The following is a 15,229-nucleotide window of genomic DNA, read 5'->3' on the forward strand; positions in this document are numbered from 1 at the left end:
TTTACTAACTCTACATCCATGGCTTTCCAGCTAGTGTTAGATAATACTAGAAAGAACTTTACAAATTGAACACAAGTGATCAGTCCTAAGAAGATATAGAGAATAAGCTAAAAATTCAAAGTGACATTTAGCCAGAAGAATAATAAAAATTTATTAATATATACCAGACACTGGGATCCACTGGGTTAATTCTGAGAAGTTGTTTCAATTATTTACAAAGGGGGTAAGTTAACCTTGCAACATTATAGTAACACCAGTAACAGCAGTTGAAATTGGACCTCTAGCAACCCGATATCACTTTTTTATGCAGCATTATGGGGCTACAACAAATTGGTGCAAGTTTGGAGCTACCATAAGTGAAGCCTATAGTCAGTTTCTCACAAGAAATGTGGTTTATCAGCTCTTTGAATCAACCCCAAATTGTTTGCATGTAATTTTCAAGACAACTATATGTCACTCCGCATTCCTCTGGGGCATCAGAAGAAAATAAAAACAGTGAAGAATTTTGGTCTGGAATGTTATTCTTCACTTGATATATTGCAGCAAATTTTGGTTGCAAAATCTTATCTGGAGAATGCGGACTGGATTACATTTAGAAATAACATCTCAAAAACTTCCATTAGCCTCAAGTTTAGTGAAATCCCATTATCGTTGGTATTTAGTACCTTAATGATTTCATAAAATGTTTCCTTCTTTATCACCATTGTGTTGGAGACTTTGTGGGGCTGAGGAAACTGTCCCACATCTGGTGGCACTGTCCCAACTTACTTCCATTGTGGACAGAGATACATTGTCTTACTTACCTTCTCATCGGAATTTTAATGCCCAACTCCCTGTCATATTCCCTTTTATCTCATTATATTTCTGATATTCCTAAGTATACCCACAAATTTATAACACATATTTTGAGTGCTACCAAATGCCATATAGCTTTATATTGAAAAAACTCAGTTACACCATTCTCTATCTTTATTATAAATACAATTTGGCACATCTATCATTGTGAATACATCACCAGAATTTTTCATAACACTGCAAATAAGTTCTCATATACTTGGATCCTTGGACTAACTGAAATCCCCCTATTTCAACCCTTTTATAACTAAATTGATTCACCCCCATCACGACTAAGATATTTTCACACCCTGACAAAATTCTCAATTTACAGGGTATAATCCTGTTATTTCTTACTTTGCACATGTTCATATTATAGTGTACATTTGTAAGAAATGATCCAAGTTAGAAACTTTTAAACAGTTTAAGTTCAGTTCAGCTGGTTCATCTTCGCTTACTGATAATATTCATTAGAAAGCACTTTCACGTGTCTCTGTGGCACAATTGGTTAGCGTGTTCAGCTGTTAACTGAAAAGTTGGTGGTTCAACCCCACCCAGGGACGTGTTTAGTATTTGTTATTCTGTGGCAGGAGGATTCTTTATTTGACGAAATTTACCAGACATTTGTCTTCATTTTACCTCAATACACAAACTTACATGGAAATTAACAGCTATGACTTTACTAACTCAACATCCATGGCTTTCCAACTAGTGTTAGATAATAATAGAAAGAACTTTACAAATTGAAAACAAGTGATCAGTCCTAAGAAGATATAGAGAATAAGCTAAAAATTCACAGTGACTTTTAGCGAGAAGAATAAGAAAAAATGTATTAATATATACCAGATACTGGGATCCACTGGGTTAATTCTGAGAAGTTGATTCAATTATTTACAAAGGGGGTAAGTTAACCTTGCAACAGTATAGTAACACCAGTTACAGCAGTTGAAATTGGACAACTAGCAACCCGATATCACTTTTTTATACAGCATATGGTGCTACAACAAATTGGTGCAAGTTTGGAGCTACCATAAGTGTGGCTTATAGTCAGTTACTCACATTAAATGTGGTGTATCAGCTCTTTGAATCAACCCCAAATTGTTTGCATGTAACTTTCAATACAACTATATGTAACTCTGCATTCCTCTGGGGCATCAGAAGAAAATAAAAACAGTGAAGAATTTTGGTCAGGAATGTTATTCTTCACTTGATATATTGCAGCAAATTTTGGTTCCAAAATATTATCTGGAGAATGCGGGAATCGATCCCACTAGCTCTCGCATGCTAATCGAGCACTCTATCATTTGAGCTAATTCCCTTTGATGTTAAAAGCATTTACACCACTCACACCAAGAGGACTGGATTACATTTAGAGATAACATCTCAAAAACATCCATTAGCCTCAAGTTTAGTGAAATCCCATTATCGTTGGTATTTAGTACCTTAATGATTTCATAAAATGTTTCCTTCTTTATCACCATTGTGTTGGAGACTTTGTGGGGCTGAGGAAACTGTCCCACATCTGGTGGCACTGTCCCAACTTACTTCCATTGTGGACAGAGATACATTGTCTTACTTACCTTCTCATTGGAATTTTAATGCCCAACTCCCTGTCATATTCCCTTTTATCTCATTATATTTTTGATATTGTAAGAAATGATCCAAGTTAGAAACTTTTATGCAGTTTAAGTTCAGTTCTGCTGGTTCATCTTCCCTTACTGATAATATCCATTAGAAAGCATTTTCACGTGTCTCTGTGGCGCAATTGGTTAGCGCGTTCGGCTGTTAACCGAAAGGTTGGTAGTTCAAGACCACCCAGGGACGTGTTTAGTATTTGTTATTTTGTGGTATTAGACAAAATTTACCTGGTATTTGTCTTCATTTTACCTCAATACACAAACTTACATGGAAATTAACAGCTATGACTTTACTAACTCTACATCCATGGCTTTCCAGCTAGTGTTAGATAATACTAGAAAGAACTTTACAAATTGAAAACAAGTGATCAGTCCTAAGAAGATATAGAGAATAAGCTAAAAATTCACAGTACCTTTTAGCCAGAAGAATAAGAAAAATGTATTAATATATACCAGATACTGGGATCCACTGGGTTAATTCTGAGAAGTTGATTCAATTATTTAAAAAGGGAGTAAGTTAATCTTGCAACAGTATAGTAACACAAGTTACAGCAGTTGAAATTGGACCCCTAGCAATCCGATATCACTTTTTTATGTAGCATTATGGGGCTACAACAAATTGGTGCAAGTTTGGAGCTACCATAAGTGTAGCTTATAGTCAGTTACTCACAGGAAATGTGGTGTATCAGCTCTTTGAATCATCCCCAAATTGTTTGCATGTAATTTTCAAGACAACTATATGTAACTCAGCATTCCTCTGGGGCATCAGAAAAAAATAAAAACAGTGAAGAATTTTGGTCAGGAATGTTATTCTTCACTTGATATATTGAATCAAATTTTGGTTCCAAAATCTTATCTGGAGAATGCGGACTGGATTACATTTAGAAATAACATCTCAAAAACATCCATTAGCCTCAAGTTTAGTGAAATCCCATTATCGTTGGTATTTAGTACCTTAATGATTTCATAAAATGTTTCCTTCTTTATCACCATTGTGTTGGAGACTTTGTGGGGCTGAGGAAACTGTCCCACATCTGGTGGCACTGTCCCAACTTACTTCAATTGTGGACAGAGATACATTGTCTTACTTACCTTCTCATCGGAATTTTAATGCCCAACTCCCTGTCATATTCCCTTTTATCTCATTATATTTCTGATATTCCTAAGTATACCCACAAATTTATAACACATATTTTGAGTGCTACCAAATGCCATATAGCTTTATTTTGAAAAAACTCAGTTCCACCATTCTCGATCTTTATTAAAAATACAATTTGGCACATCTATCATTGTGAATACATCACCAGTATTTTTCATAACACTGCAAATAAGTTCTCATATACTAGGATCCTTGGACTAACTGAAATCCCCCTATTTCAACCCTTTTATAACTAAATTGATTCACCCCCATCATGACTAAGATATTTTGACACCCTGACAAAATTCTCAATTCACAGGGAATAATCCTGTTATTTCTTACTTTGCACATGTTCATATTATAGTGTACATTTGTAAGAGATGATCCAAGTTAGAAACTTTTAAACAGTTTAAGTTCAGTTCTGCTGGTTCATCTTCTCTTACTGATTATATCCATTAGAAAGCACTTTCACGTGTCTCTGTGGTGCAATTGGTTAGCGCGTTCGGCTGTTAACCGAAAGGTTGGTGGTTCCATCCCACCCAGTGACATGTTTAGTATTTGTTATTCTGTGGCAGGAGGATTCTGTATTTGACAAAAATTACCAGGCATTTGTATTCATTTTACCTCAATACACAAACTTACATGGAAATTAACAGCTATGACTTTACTAACTCTACATCCATGGCTTTCCAGCTAGTGTTAGATAATACTAGAAAGAACTTTACAAATTGAACACAAGTGATCAGTCCTAAGAAGATATAGAGAATAAGCTAAAAATTCAAAGTGACTTTTAGCCAGAAGAATAATAAAAATTTATTAATATATACCAGATACTGGGATCCACTGGGTTAATTCTGAGAAGTTGTTTCAATTATTTACAAAGGGGGTAAGTTAACCTTGCAACATTATAGTAACACCAGTAACAGCAGTTGAAATTGGACACCTAGCAACCCGATATCACTTTTTTATGCAGCATTATGGGGCTACAACAAATTGGTGCAAGTTTGGAGCTACCATAAGTGAAGCCTATAGTCATTTTCTCACAAGAAATGTGGTTTATCAGCTCTTTGAATCAACCCCAAATTGTTTGCATGTAATTTTCAAGACAACTATATGTAACTCAGCAGTCCTCAGGGGCATCAGAAGAAAATAAAAACAGTGAAGAATTTTGGTCAGGAATGTTATGTTTCACTTGATATATTGCTGCAAATTTTGGTTCCAAAATCTTATCTGGAGAATGCGGACTGGATTACATTTAGAAATAACATCTCAAAAACATCCATTAGCATCAAGTTTAGTGAAATCCCATTATCGTTGGTATTTAGTACACTAATGATTTCATTAAATGTTTCCTTCTTTATCATCATTGTGTTGGAGACTTTGTGGGGCTGAGGAAACTGTCCCACATCTGGTGGCACTGTCCCAACTTACTTCCATTGTGAACAGAGATACATTGTCTTACTTACCTTTTCATAGGAATTTTAATGCCCAACTCCCTGTCATATTCCCTTTTATCTCATTATATTTCTGATATTCCTAAGTATACCCACAAATTTATAACACATATTTTGAGTGCTACCAAATGCCATATAGCTTTATATTGAAAAAACTCAGTTCCACCATTTTCTATCTTTATTATAAATACAATTTGGCACATCTATCATTGTGAATACATCAATAGAATTTTTCATAACACTGCAAATAAGTTCTCATATACTTGGATCCTTGGACTATCTGAAATCCAACTATTTCAACCCTTTTATAACTGGATTGATTTGCCCCCATCATGACTAAGATATTTTCACACCCTGACAAAATTCTCAATTCACAGGGTATAATCCTGTTATTTCTTACTTTGCACAAGTTCATATTATAGTGTCCATTTGTAAGAAATGATCCAAGTTAGAAACTTTTATGCAGTTTAAGTTCAGTTCTGCTGGTTCATCTTCCCTTACTGATAATATCCATTAGAAAGCACTTTCACGTGTCTCTGAGGCGCAATTGGTTAGCGAGTTCGGCTGTTAACAGAAAGGTTGGTAGTTCAAGACCACCCAGGGACGTGTTTAGTATTTGTTATTTTGTGGTATTTGACAAAATTTACCAGGCATTTGTCTTCATTTTACCTCAATACACAAACTTACATGGAAATTAACAGCTATGACTTTACTAACTCTACATCCATGGCTTTCCAGCTAGTGTTAGATAATACTAGAAAGAACTTTACAAATTGAAAACAAGTGATCAGTCCTAAGAAGACATAGAGAATAAGCTAAAAATTCACAGTGACTTTTAGCCAGAAGAATAAGAAAAATGTATTAATATATAGCAGATACTGGGATCCACTGGGTTAATTCTGAGAAGTTGATTCAATTATTTAAAAAGGGAGTAAGTTAATCTTGCAACAGTATAGTAACACCAGTTACAGCAGTTGAAATTGGACCCCTAGCAAACCGATATCACTTTTTTATGTAGCATTATGTGGCTACAACAAATTGGTGCAAGTTTGGAGCTACCATAAGTGTAGCTTATAGTCAGTTACTCACATAAAATGTGGTGTATCAGCTATTTGAATCAACCCCAAATTGTTTGCATGTAATTTTCAAGACAACTATATGTAACTCAGTATTCCTCTGGGGCATCAGAAGAAAATAAAAACAGTGAAGAATTTTGGTCAGGAATGTTATTCTTCACTTGATATATTGCAGCAAATTTTGGTTCCAAAATCTTATCTGGAGAATGCGGACTGGATTACATTTAGAAATAACATCTCAAAAACATCCATTAGCCTCAAGTTTAGTGAAATCCCATTATTGTTGGTATTTAGTACCTTAATGATTTCATAAAATGTTTCCTTCTTTATCATCATTGTGTTGGAGACTTTGTGGGGCTGAGGAAACTGTCCCACATCTGGTGGCACTGTCCCAACTTACTTCCATTGTGGACAGAGATACATTGTCTTACTTACCTTCTCATAGGAATTTTAATGCCCAACTCCCTGTCATATTCCCTTTTTATCTCATTATATTTCTGATATTCCTAAGTATACCCACAAATTTATAACACATATTTTGAGTGCTACCAAATGCCATATAGCTTTATATTGAAAAAACTCAGTTCCACCATTCTCTATCTTTATTATAAATACAATTTGGCACATCTATCATTGTGAATACATCAATAGAATTTTTCATAACACTGCAAATAAGTTCTCATATACTTGGGCCATTGGACTAACTGAAATCCCCCTATTTCAACCCTTTTATAACTGGATTGATTTGACCCCATCATGACTAAGATATTTTCACACCCTGACAAAATTCTCAATTCACAGGGTATAATCCTGTTATTTCTTACTTTGCACAAGTTCATATTATAGTGTCCATTTGTAAGAAATGATCCAAGTTAGAAACTTTTATGCAGTTTAAGTTCAGTTCTGCTGGTTCATCTTCCCTTACTGATAATATCCATTAGAAAGCACTTTCACGTGTCTCTGAGGCGCAATTGGTTAGCGCATTCGGCTGTTAACCGAAAGGTTGGTAGTTCAAGACCACCCAGGGAAGTGTTTAGTATTTCTTATTTTGTGGTATTTGACAAAATTTACCAGGCCTTTGTCTTCACTTTACCTCAATACACAAACTTACATGGAAATTAACAGCTATGACTTTACTAACTCTACATCCATGGCTTTCCAGCTAGTGTTAGATAATACTAGAAAGAACTTTACAAATTGAAAACAAGTGATCAGTCCTAAGAAGATATAGAGAATAAGCTAAAAATCCACAGTGACTTTTAGCAAGAAGAATAAGAAAAATTTATTAATATGTACACGATACTGGGATCCACTGGGTTAATTCTGAGAAGTTGATTCAATCATTTACAAAGGGGGTAAGTTAACCTTGCAACAGTATAGTAACACCAGTTACAGCAGTTGAAATTGGACCCCTAGCAACCCAATATCACTTTTTTATGCAGCATTATGGGGCTACAACAAATTGCTGCAAGTTTGGAGCTACCATAAGTGTGGCTTATAGTCAGTTACTCACAGGAAATGTGGTGTATCAGCTCTTTGAATCAACCCCAAATTGTTTGCATGTAATTTTCAAGACAACTATATGTCACTCCGCATTCCTCTGGGGCATCAGAAGAAAATAAAAACAGTGAAGAATTTTGGTCTGGAATGTTATTCTTCACTTGATATATTGCAGCAAATTTTGGTTGCAAAATCTTATCTGGAGAATGCGGACTGGATTACATTTAGAAATAACATCTCAAAAACTTCCATTAGCCTCAAGTTTAGTGAAATCCCATTATCGTTGGTATTTAGTACCTTAATGATTTCATAAAATGTTTCCTTCTTTATCACCATTGTGTTGGAGACTTTGTGGGGCTGAGGAAACTGTCCCACATCTGGTGGCACTGTCCCAACTTACTTCCATTGTGGACAGAGATACATTGTCTTACTTACCTTCTCATCGGAATTTTAATGCCCAACTCCCTGTCATATTCCCTTTTATCTCATTATATTTCTGATATTCCTAAGTATACCCACAAATTTATAACACATATTTTGAGTGCTACCAAATGCCATATAGCTTTATATTGAAAAAACTCAGTTACACCATTCTCTATCTTTATTATAAATACAATTTGGCACATCTATCATTGTGAATACATCACCAGAATTTTTCATAACACTGCAAATAAGTTCTCATATACTTGGATCCTTGGACTAACTGAAATCCCCCTATTTCAACCCTTTTATAACTAAATTGATTCACCCCCATCACGACTAAGATATTTTCACACCCTGACAAAATTCTCAATTTACAGGGTATAATCCTGTTATTTCTTACTTTGCACATGTTCATATTATAGTGTACATTTGTAAGAAATGATCCAAGTTAGAAACTTTTAAACAGTTTAAGTTCAGTTCTGCTGGTTCATCTTCCCTTACTGATTATATCCATTAGAAAGCACTTTCACGTGTCTCTGTGGTGCAATTGGTTAGCGCGTTCGGCTGTTAACCGAAAGGTTGGTGGTTCCATCCCACCCAGGGACATGTTTAGTATTTGTTATTCTGTGGCAGGAGGATTCTGTATTTGACAAAAATTACCAGGCATTTGTATTCATTTTACCTCAATACACAAACTTAAATGGAAATTAACAGCTATGACTTTACTAACTCTACATCCATGGCTTTCCAGCTAGTGTTAGATAATACTAGAAAGAACTTTACAAATTGAACACAAGTGATCAGTCCTAAGAAGATATAGAGAATAAGCTAAAAATTCAAAGTGACTTTTAGCCAGAAGAATAATAAAAATTTATTAATATATACCAGATACTGGGATCCACTGGGTTAATTCTGAGAAGTTGATTCAATTATTTACAAAGGGGGTAAGTTAACCTTGCAACATTATAGTAACACCAGTTACAGCAGTTGAAATTGGACCCCTAGCAACCCGATATCACTTTTTTATGCAGCATTATGGGGTTACAACAAATTGGTGCAAGTTTGGAGCTACCATAAGTGAAGCCTATAGTCAGTTTCTCACAAGAAATGTGGTTTATCAGCTCTTTGAATCAACCCCAAATTGTTTGCATGTAATTTTCAAGACAACTATATGTAACTCAGCAGTCCTCAGGGGCATCAGAAGAAAATAAAAACAGTGAAGAATTTTGGTCAGGAATGTTATGTTTCACTTGATATATTGCAGCAAATTTTGGTTCCAAAATCTTATCTGGAGAATGCAGACTGGATTACATTTAGAAATAACATCTCAAAAACATCCATTAGCCTCAAGTTTAGTGAAATCCCATTATCGTTGGTATTTAGTACACTAATGATTTCATTAAATGTTTCCTTCTTTATCATCATTGTGTTGGAGACTTTGTGGGGCTGAGGAAACTGTCCCACATCTGGTGGCACTGTCCCAACTTACTTCCATTGTGGACAGAGATACATTGTCTTACTTACCTTCTCATAGGAATTTTAATGCCCAACTCCCTGTCATATTCCCTTTTATCTCATTATATTTCTGATATTCCTAAGTATACCCACAAATTTATAACACATATTTTGAGTGCTACCAAATGCCATATAGCTTTATATTGAAAAAACTCAGTTCCACCATTCTCTATCTTTATTATAAATACAATTTGGCACATCTATCATTGTGAATACATCAATAGAATTTTTCATAACACTGCAAATAAGTTCTCATATACTTGGGCCATTGGACTAACTGAAATCCCCCTATTTCAACCCTTTTATAACTGGATTGATTTGACCCCATCATGACTAAGATATTTTCACACCCTGACAAAATTCTCAATTCACAGGGTATAATCCTGTTATTTCTTACTTTGCACAAGTTCATATTATAGTGTCCATTTGTAAGAAATGATCCAAGTTAGAAACTTTTATGCAGTTTAAGTTCAGTTCTGCTGGTTCATCTTCCCTTACTGATAATATCCATTAGAAAGCACTTTCACGTGTCTCTGAGGCGCAATTGGTTAGCGCGTTCGGCTGTTAACCGAAAGGTTGGTAGTTCAAGACCACCCAGGGAAGTGTTTAGTATTTCTTATTTTGTGGTATTTGACAAAATTTACCAGGCATTTGTCTTCATTTTACCTCAATACACAAACTTACATGGAAATTAACAGCTATGACTTTACTAACTCTACATCCATGGCTTTCCAGCTAGTGTTAGATAATACTAGAAAGAACTTTACAAATTGAAAACAAGTGATCAGTCCTAAGAAGATATAGAGAATAAGCTAAAAATTCACAGTGACTTTTAGCAAGAAGAATAAGAAAAATTTATTAATATGTACACGATACTGGGATCCACTGGGTTAATTCTGAGAAGTTGATTCAATCATTTACAAAGGGGGTAAGTTAACCTTGCAACAGTATAGTAACACCAGTTACAGCAGTTGAAATTGGACCCCTAGCAACCCAATATCACTTTTTTATGCAGCATTATGGGGCTACAACAAATTGCTGCAAGTTTGGAGCTACCATAAGTGTGGCTTATAGTCAGTTACTCACAGGAAATGTGGTGTATCAGCTCTTTGAATCAACCCCAAATTGTTTGCATGTAATTTTCAAGACAACTATATGTCACTCCGCATTCCTCTGGGGCATCAGAAGAAAATAAAAACAGTGAAGAATTTTGGTCTGGAATGTTATTCTTCACTTGATATATTGAATCAAATTTTGGTTCCAAAATCTTATCTGGAGAATGCGGGCATCTATCCCGCTACCTCTTGCATGCAAAGCGAGCGCTCTACCATTTGAGCTAATTCCCCTTTGATGTTAAAAGCATTTACACCACTCACACCAAGAGGACTGGATTACATTTAGAGATAACATCTCAAAAACATCCATTAGCCTCTAGTTTAGTGAAATCCCATTATCGTTGATATTTAGTACCTTAATGATTTCATAAAATGTTTCCTTCTTTATCACCATTGTGTTGGAGACTTTGTGGGGCTGAGGAAACTGTCCCACATCTGGTGGCACTGTCCCAACTTACTTCAATTGTGGACAGAGATACATTGTCTTACTTACCTTCTCATAGGAATTTTAATGCCCAACTCCCTGTCATATTCCCTTTTATCTCATTATATTTCTGATATTCCTAAGTATACCCACAAATTTATAACACATATTTTGAGTGCTACCAAATGCCATATAGCTTTATATTGAAAAAACTCAGTTCCACCATTCTCTATCTTTATTAAAAATACAATTTGGCACATCTATCATTGTGAATACATCACCAGAATTTTTCATAACACTGCAAATAAGTTCTCATATACTAGGATCCTTGGACTAACTGAAATCCCCCTATTTCAACCCTTTTATAACTAAATTGATTCACCCCCATCATGACTAAGATATTTTGACACCCTTACAAAATTCTCAATTCACAGGGAATAATCCTGTTATTTCTTACTTTGCACATGTTCATATTATAGTGTACATTTGTAAGAAATGATCCAAGTTAGAAACTTTTAAACAGTTTAAGTTCAGTTCTGCTGGTTCATCTTACCTTACTGATTATATCCATTAGAAGACACTTTCACGTGTCTCTGTGGTGCAATTGGTTAGCGCGTTCGGCTGTTAACCGAAAGGTTGGTGGTTCCATCCCACCCAGGGACATGTTTAGTATTTGTTATTCTGTGGCAGGAGGATTCTGTATTTGACAAAAATTACCAGGCATTTGTATTCATTTTACCTCAATACACAAACTTACATGGAAATTAACAGCTATGACTTTACTAACTCTACATCCATGGTTTTCCAGCTAGTGTTAGATAATACTAGAAAGAACTTTACAAATTGAACACAAGTGATCAGTCCTAAGAAGATATAGAGAATAAGCTAAAAATTCAAAGTGACTTTTAGCCAGAAGAATAATAAAAATGTATTAATATATACCAGATACTGGGATCCACTGGGTTAATTCTGAGAAGTTGATTCAATTATTTACAAAGGGGGTAAGTTAACCTTGCAACATTATAGTAACACCAGTTACAGCAGTTGAAATTGGACCCCTAGCAACCCGATATCACTTTTTTATGCAGCATTATGGGGCTACAACAAATTGGTGCAAGTTTGGAGCTACCATAAATGATGCCTATAGTCAGTTTCTCACAAGAAATGTGGTTTATCAGCTCTTTGAATCAACCCCAAATTGTTTGCATGTAATTTTCAAGACAACTATATGTAACTCAGCATTCCTCTGGGGCATCAGAAAAAAATAAAAACAGTGAAGAATTTTGGTCAGGAATGTTATTCTTCACTTGATATATTGAATCAAATTTTGGTTCCAAAATCTTATCTGGAGAATGCGGGCATCTATCCCGCTACCTCTCGCATGCAAAGCGAGCGCTCTACCATTTGAGCTAATTCCCCTTTGATGTTAAAAGCATTTACACCACTCACACCAAGAGGACTGGATTACATTTAGAGATAACATCTCAAAAACATCCATTAGCCTCTAGTTTAGTGAAATCGCATTATCGTTGATATTTAGTACCTTAATGATTTCATAAAATGTTTCCTTCTTTATCACCATTGTGTTGGAGAATTTGTGGGGCTGAGGAAACTGTCCCACATCTGGTGGCACTGTCCCAACTTACTTCAATTGTGGACAGAGATACATTGTCTTACTTACCTTCTCATAGGAATTTTAATGCCCAACTCCCTGTCATATTCCCTTTTATCTCATTATATTTCTGATATTCCTAAGTATACCCACAAATTTATAACACATATTTTGAGTGCTACCAAATGCCATATAGCTTTATATTGAAAAAACTCAGTTCCACCATTCTCTATCTTTATTAAAAATACAATTTGGCACATCTATCATTGTGAATACATCACCAGAATTTTTCATAACACTGCAAATAAGTTCTCATATACTAGGATCCTTGGACTAACTGAAATCCCCCTATTTCAACCCTTTTATAACTAAATTGATTCACCCCCATCATGACTAAGATATTTTGACACCCTGACAAAATTCTCAATTCACAGGGAATAATCCTGTTATTTCTTACTTTGCACATGTTCATATTATAGTGTACATTTGTAAGAAATGATCCAAGTTAGAAACTTTTAAACAGTTTAAGTTCAGTTCTGCTGGTTCATCTTCCCTTACTGATTATATCCATTAGAAAACACTTTCACGTGTCTCTGTGGTGCAATTGGTTAGCGCGTTTGGCTGTTAACCGAAAGGTTGGTGGTTCCATCCCACCCAGGGACATGTTTAGTATTTGTTATTCTGTGGCAGGAGGATTCTGTTTTTGACAAAAATTACCAGGCATTTGTATTCATTTTACCTCAATACACAAACTTACATGGAAATTAACAGCTATGACTTTACTAACTCTACATCCATGGTTTTCCAGCTAGTGTTAGATAATACTAGAAAGAACTTTACAAATTGAACACAAGTGATCAGTCCTAAGAAGATATAGAGAATAAGCTAAAAATTCAAAGTGACTTTTAGCCAGAAGAATAATAAAAATGTATTAATATATACCAGATACTGGGATCCACTGGGTTAATTCTGAGAAGTTGATTCAATTATTTACAAAGCGGGTAAGTTAACCTTGCAACATTATAGTAACACCAGTTACAGCAGTTGAAATTGGACCCCTAGCAACCCGATATCACTTTTTTATGCAGCATTATGGGGCTACAACAAATTGGTGCAAGTTTGGAGCTACCATAAATGATTCCTATAGTCAGTTTCTCACAAGAAATGTGGTTTATCAGCTCTTTGAATCAACCCCAAATTGTTTGCATGTAATTTTCAAGACAACTATATGTAACTCAGCAGTCCTCAGGGGCATCAGAAGAAAATAAAAACAGTGAAGAATTTTGGTCAGGAATGTTATGTTTCACTTGATATATTGCAGCAAATTTTGGTTCCAAAATCTTATCTGGAGAATGCAGACTGGATTACATTTAGAAATAACATCTCAAAAACATCCATTAGCCTCAAGTTTAGTGAAATCCCATTATCGTTGGTATTTAGTACACTAATGATTTCATTAAATGTTTTCTTCTTTATCATCATTGTGTTGGAGACTTTGTGGGGCTGAGGAAACTGTCCCACATCTGGTGGCACTGTCCCAACTTACTTCCATTGTGGACAGAGATACATTGTCTTACTTACCTTCTCATAGGAATTTTAATGCCCAACTCCCTGTCATATTCCCTTTTATCTCATTATATTTCTGATATTCCTAAGTATACCCACAAATTTATAACACATATTTTGAGTGCTACCCAATGCCATATAGCTTTATATTGAAAAAACTCAGTTCCACCATTTTCTATCTTTATTCTAAATACAATTTGGCACATCTATCATTGTGAATACATCAATAGAATTTTTCATAACACTGCAAATAAGTTCTCATATACTTGGATCCTTGGACTATCTGAAATCCCCCTATTTCAACCCTTTTATAACTGGATTGATTTGCCCTCATCATGACTAAGATATTTTCACACCCTGACAAAATTCTCAATTCACAGGGTATAATCCTGTTATTTCTTACTTTGCACAAGTTCATATTATAGTGTCCATTTGTAAGAAATGATCCAAGTTAGAAACTTTCATGCAGTTTAAGTTCAGTTCTGCTGGTTCATCTTCCCTTACTGATAATATCCATTAGAAAGCACTTTCACGTGTCTCTGAGGCGCAATTGGTTAGCGCGTTCGGCTGTTAACCGAAAGGTTGGTAGTTCAAGACCACCCAGGGAAGTGTTTAGTATTTGTTATTTTGTGGTATTTGACAAAATTTACCAGGCATTTGTCTTCATTTTACCTCAATACACAAACTTACATGGAAATTAACAGCTATGACTTTACTAACTCTACATCCATGGCTTTCCAGCTAGTGTTAGATAATACTAGAAAGAACTTTACAAATTGAAAACAAGTGATCAGTCCTAAGAAGATATAGAGAATAAGCTAAAAATTCACAGTGACTTTTAGCCAGAAGAATAAGAAAAATGTATTAATATGTACACCATACTGGGATCCACTTGGTTAATTCTGAGAAGTTGATTCAATCATTTACAAAGGGGG

The 15,229-nt window shown here is 35.1% G+C and overlaps 3 non-coding genes across 3 annotated transcripts; all 3 read left to right on the top strand.

The window, feature by feature from the left end:
• The first annotated feature begins 2,584 nt into the window (after positions 1-2,584).
• Positions 2,585-2,658, top strand: TRNAN-GUU (transfer RNA asparagine (anticodon GUU)). The gene has a single exon. It is a non-coding gene; the product is annotated as a tRNA-Asn (tRNA).
• Positions 2,659-8,594: 5,936 nt separating this feature from the next.
• Positions 8,595-8,668, top strand: TRNAN-GUU (transfer RNA asparagine (anticodon GUU)). Its single transcript has one exon. It is a non-coding gene; the product is annotated as a tRNA-Asn (tRNA).
• Positions 8,669-11,705: 3,037 nt separating this feature from the next.
• On the top strand, positions 11,706-11,779 carry TRNAN-GUU (transfer RNA asparagine (anticodon GUU)). Its single transcript has one exon. It is a non-coding gene; the product is annotated as a tRNA-Asn (tRNA).
• The last annotated feature ends 3,450 nt before the right edge of the window (positions 11,780-15,229 follow it).

The sequence above is a fragment of the Taudactylus pleione genome, unplaced genomic scaffold (assembly GCF_031769625.1).
Source record: "Taudactylus pleione unplaced genomic scaffold, aTauple2 ptg000174l, whole genome shotgun sequence".
Lineage (NCBI taxonomy): Eukaryota > Metazoa > Chordata > Amphibia > Anura > Myobatrachidae > Taudactylus > Taudactylus pleione.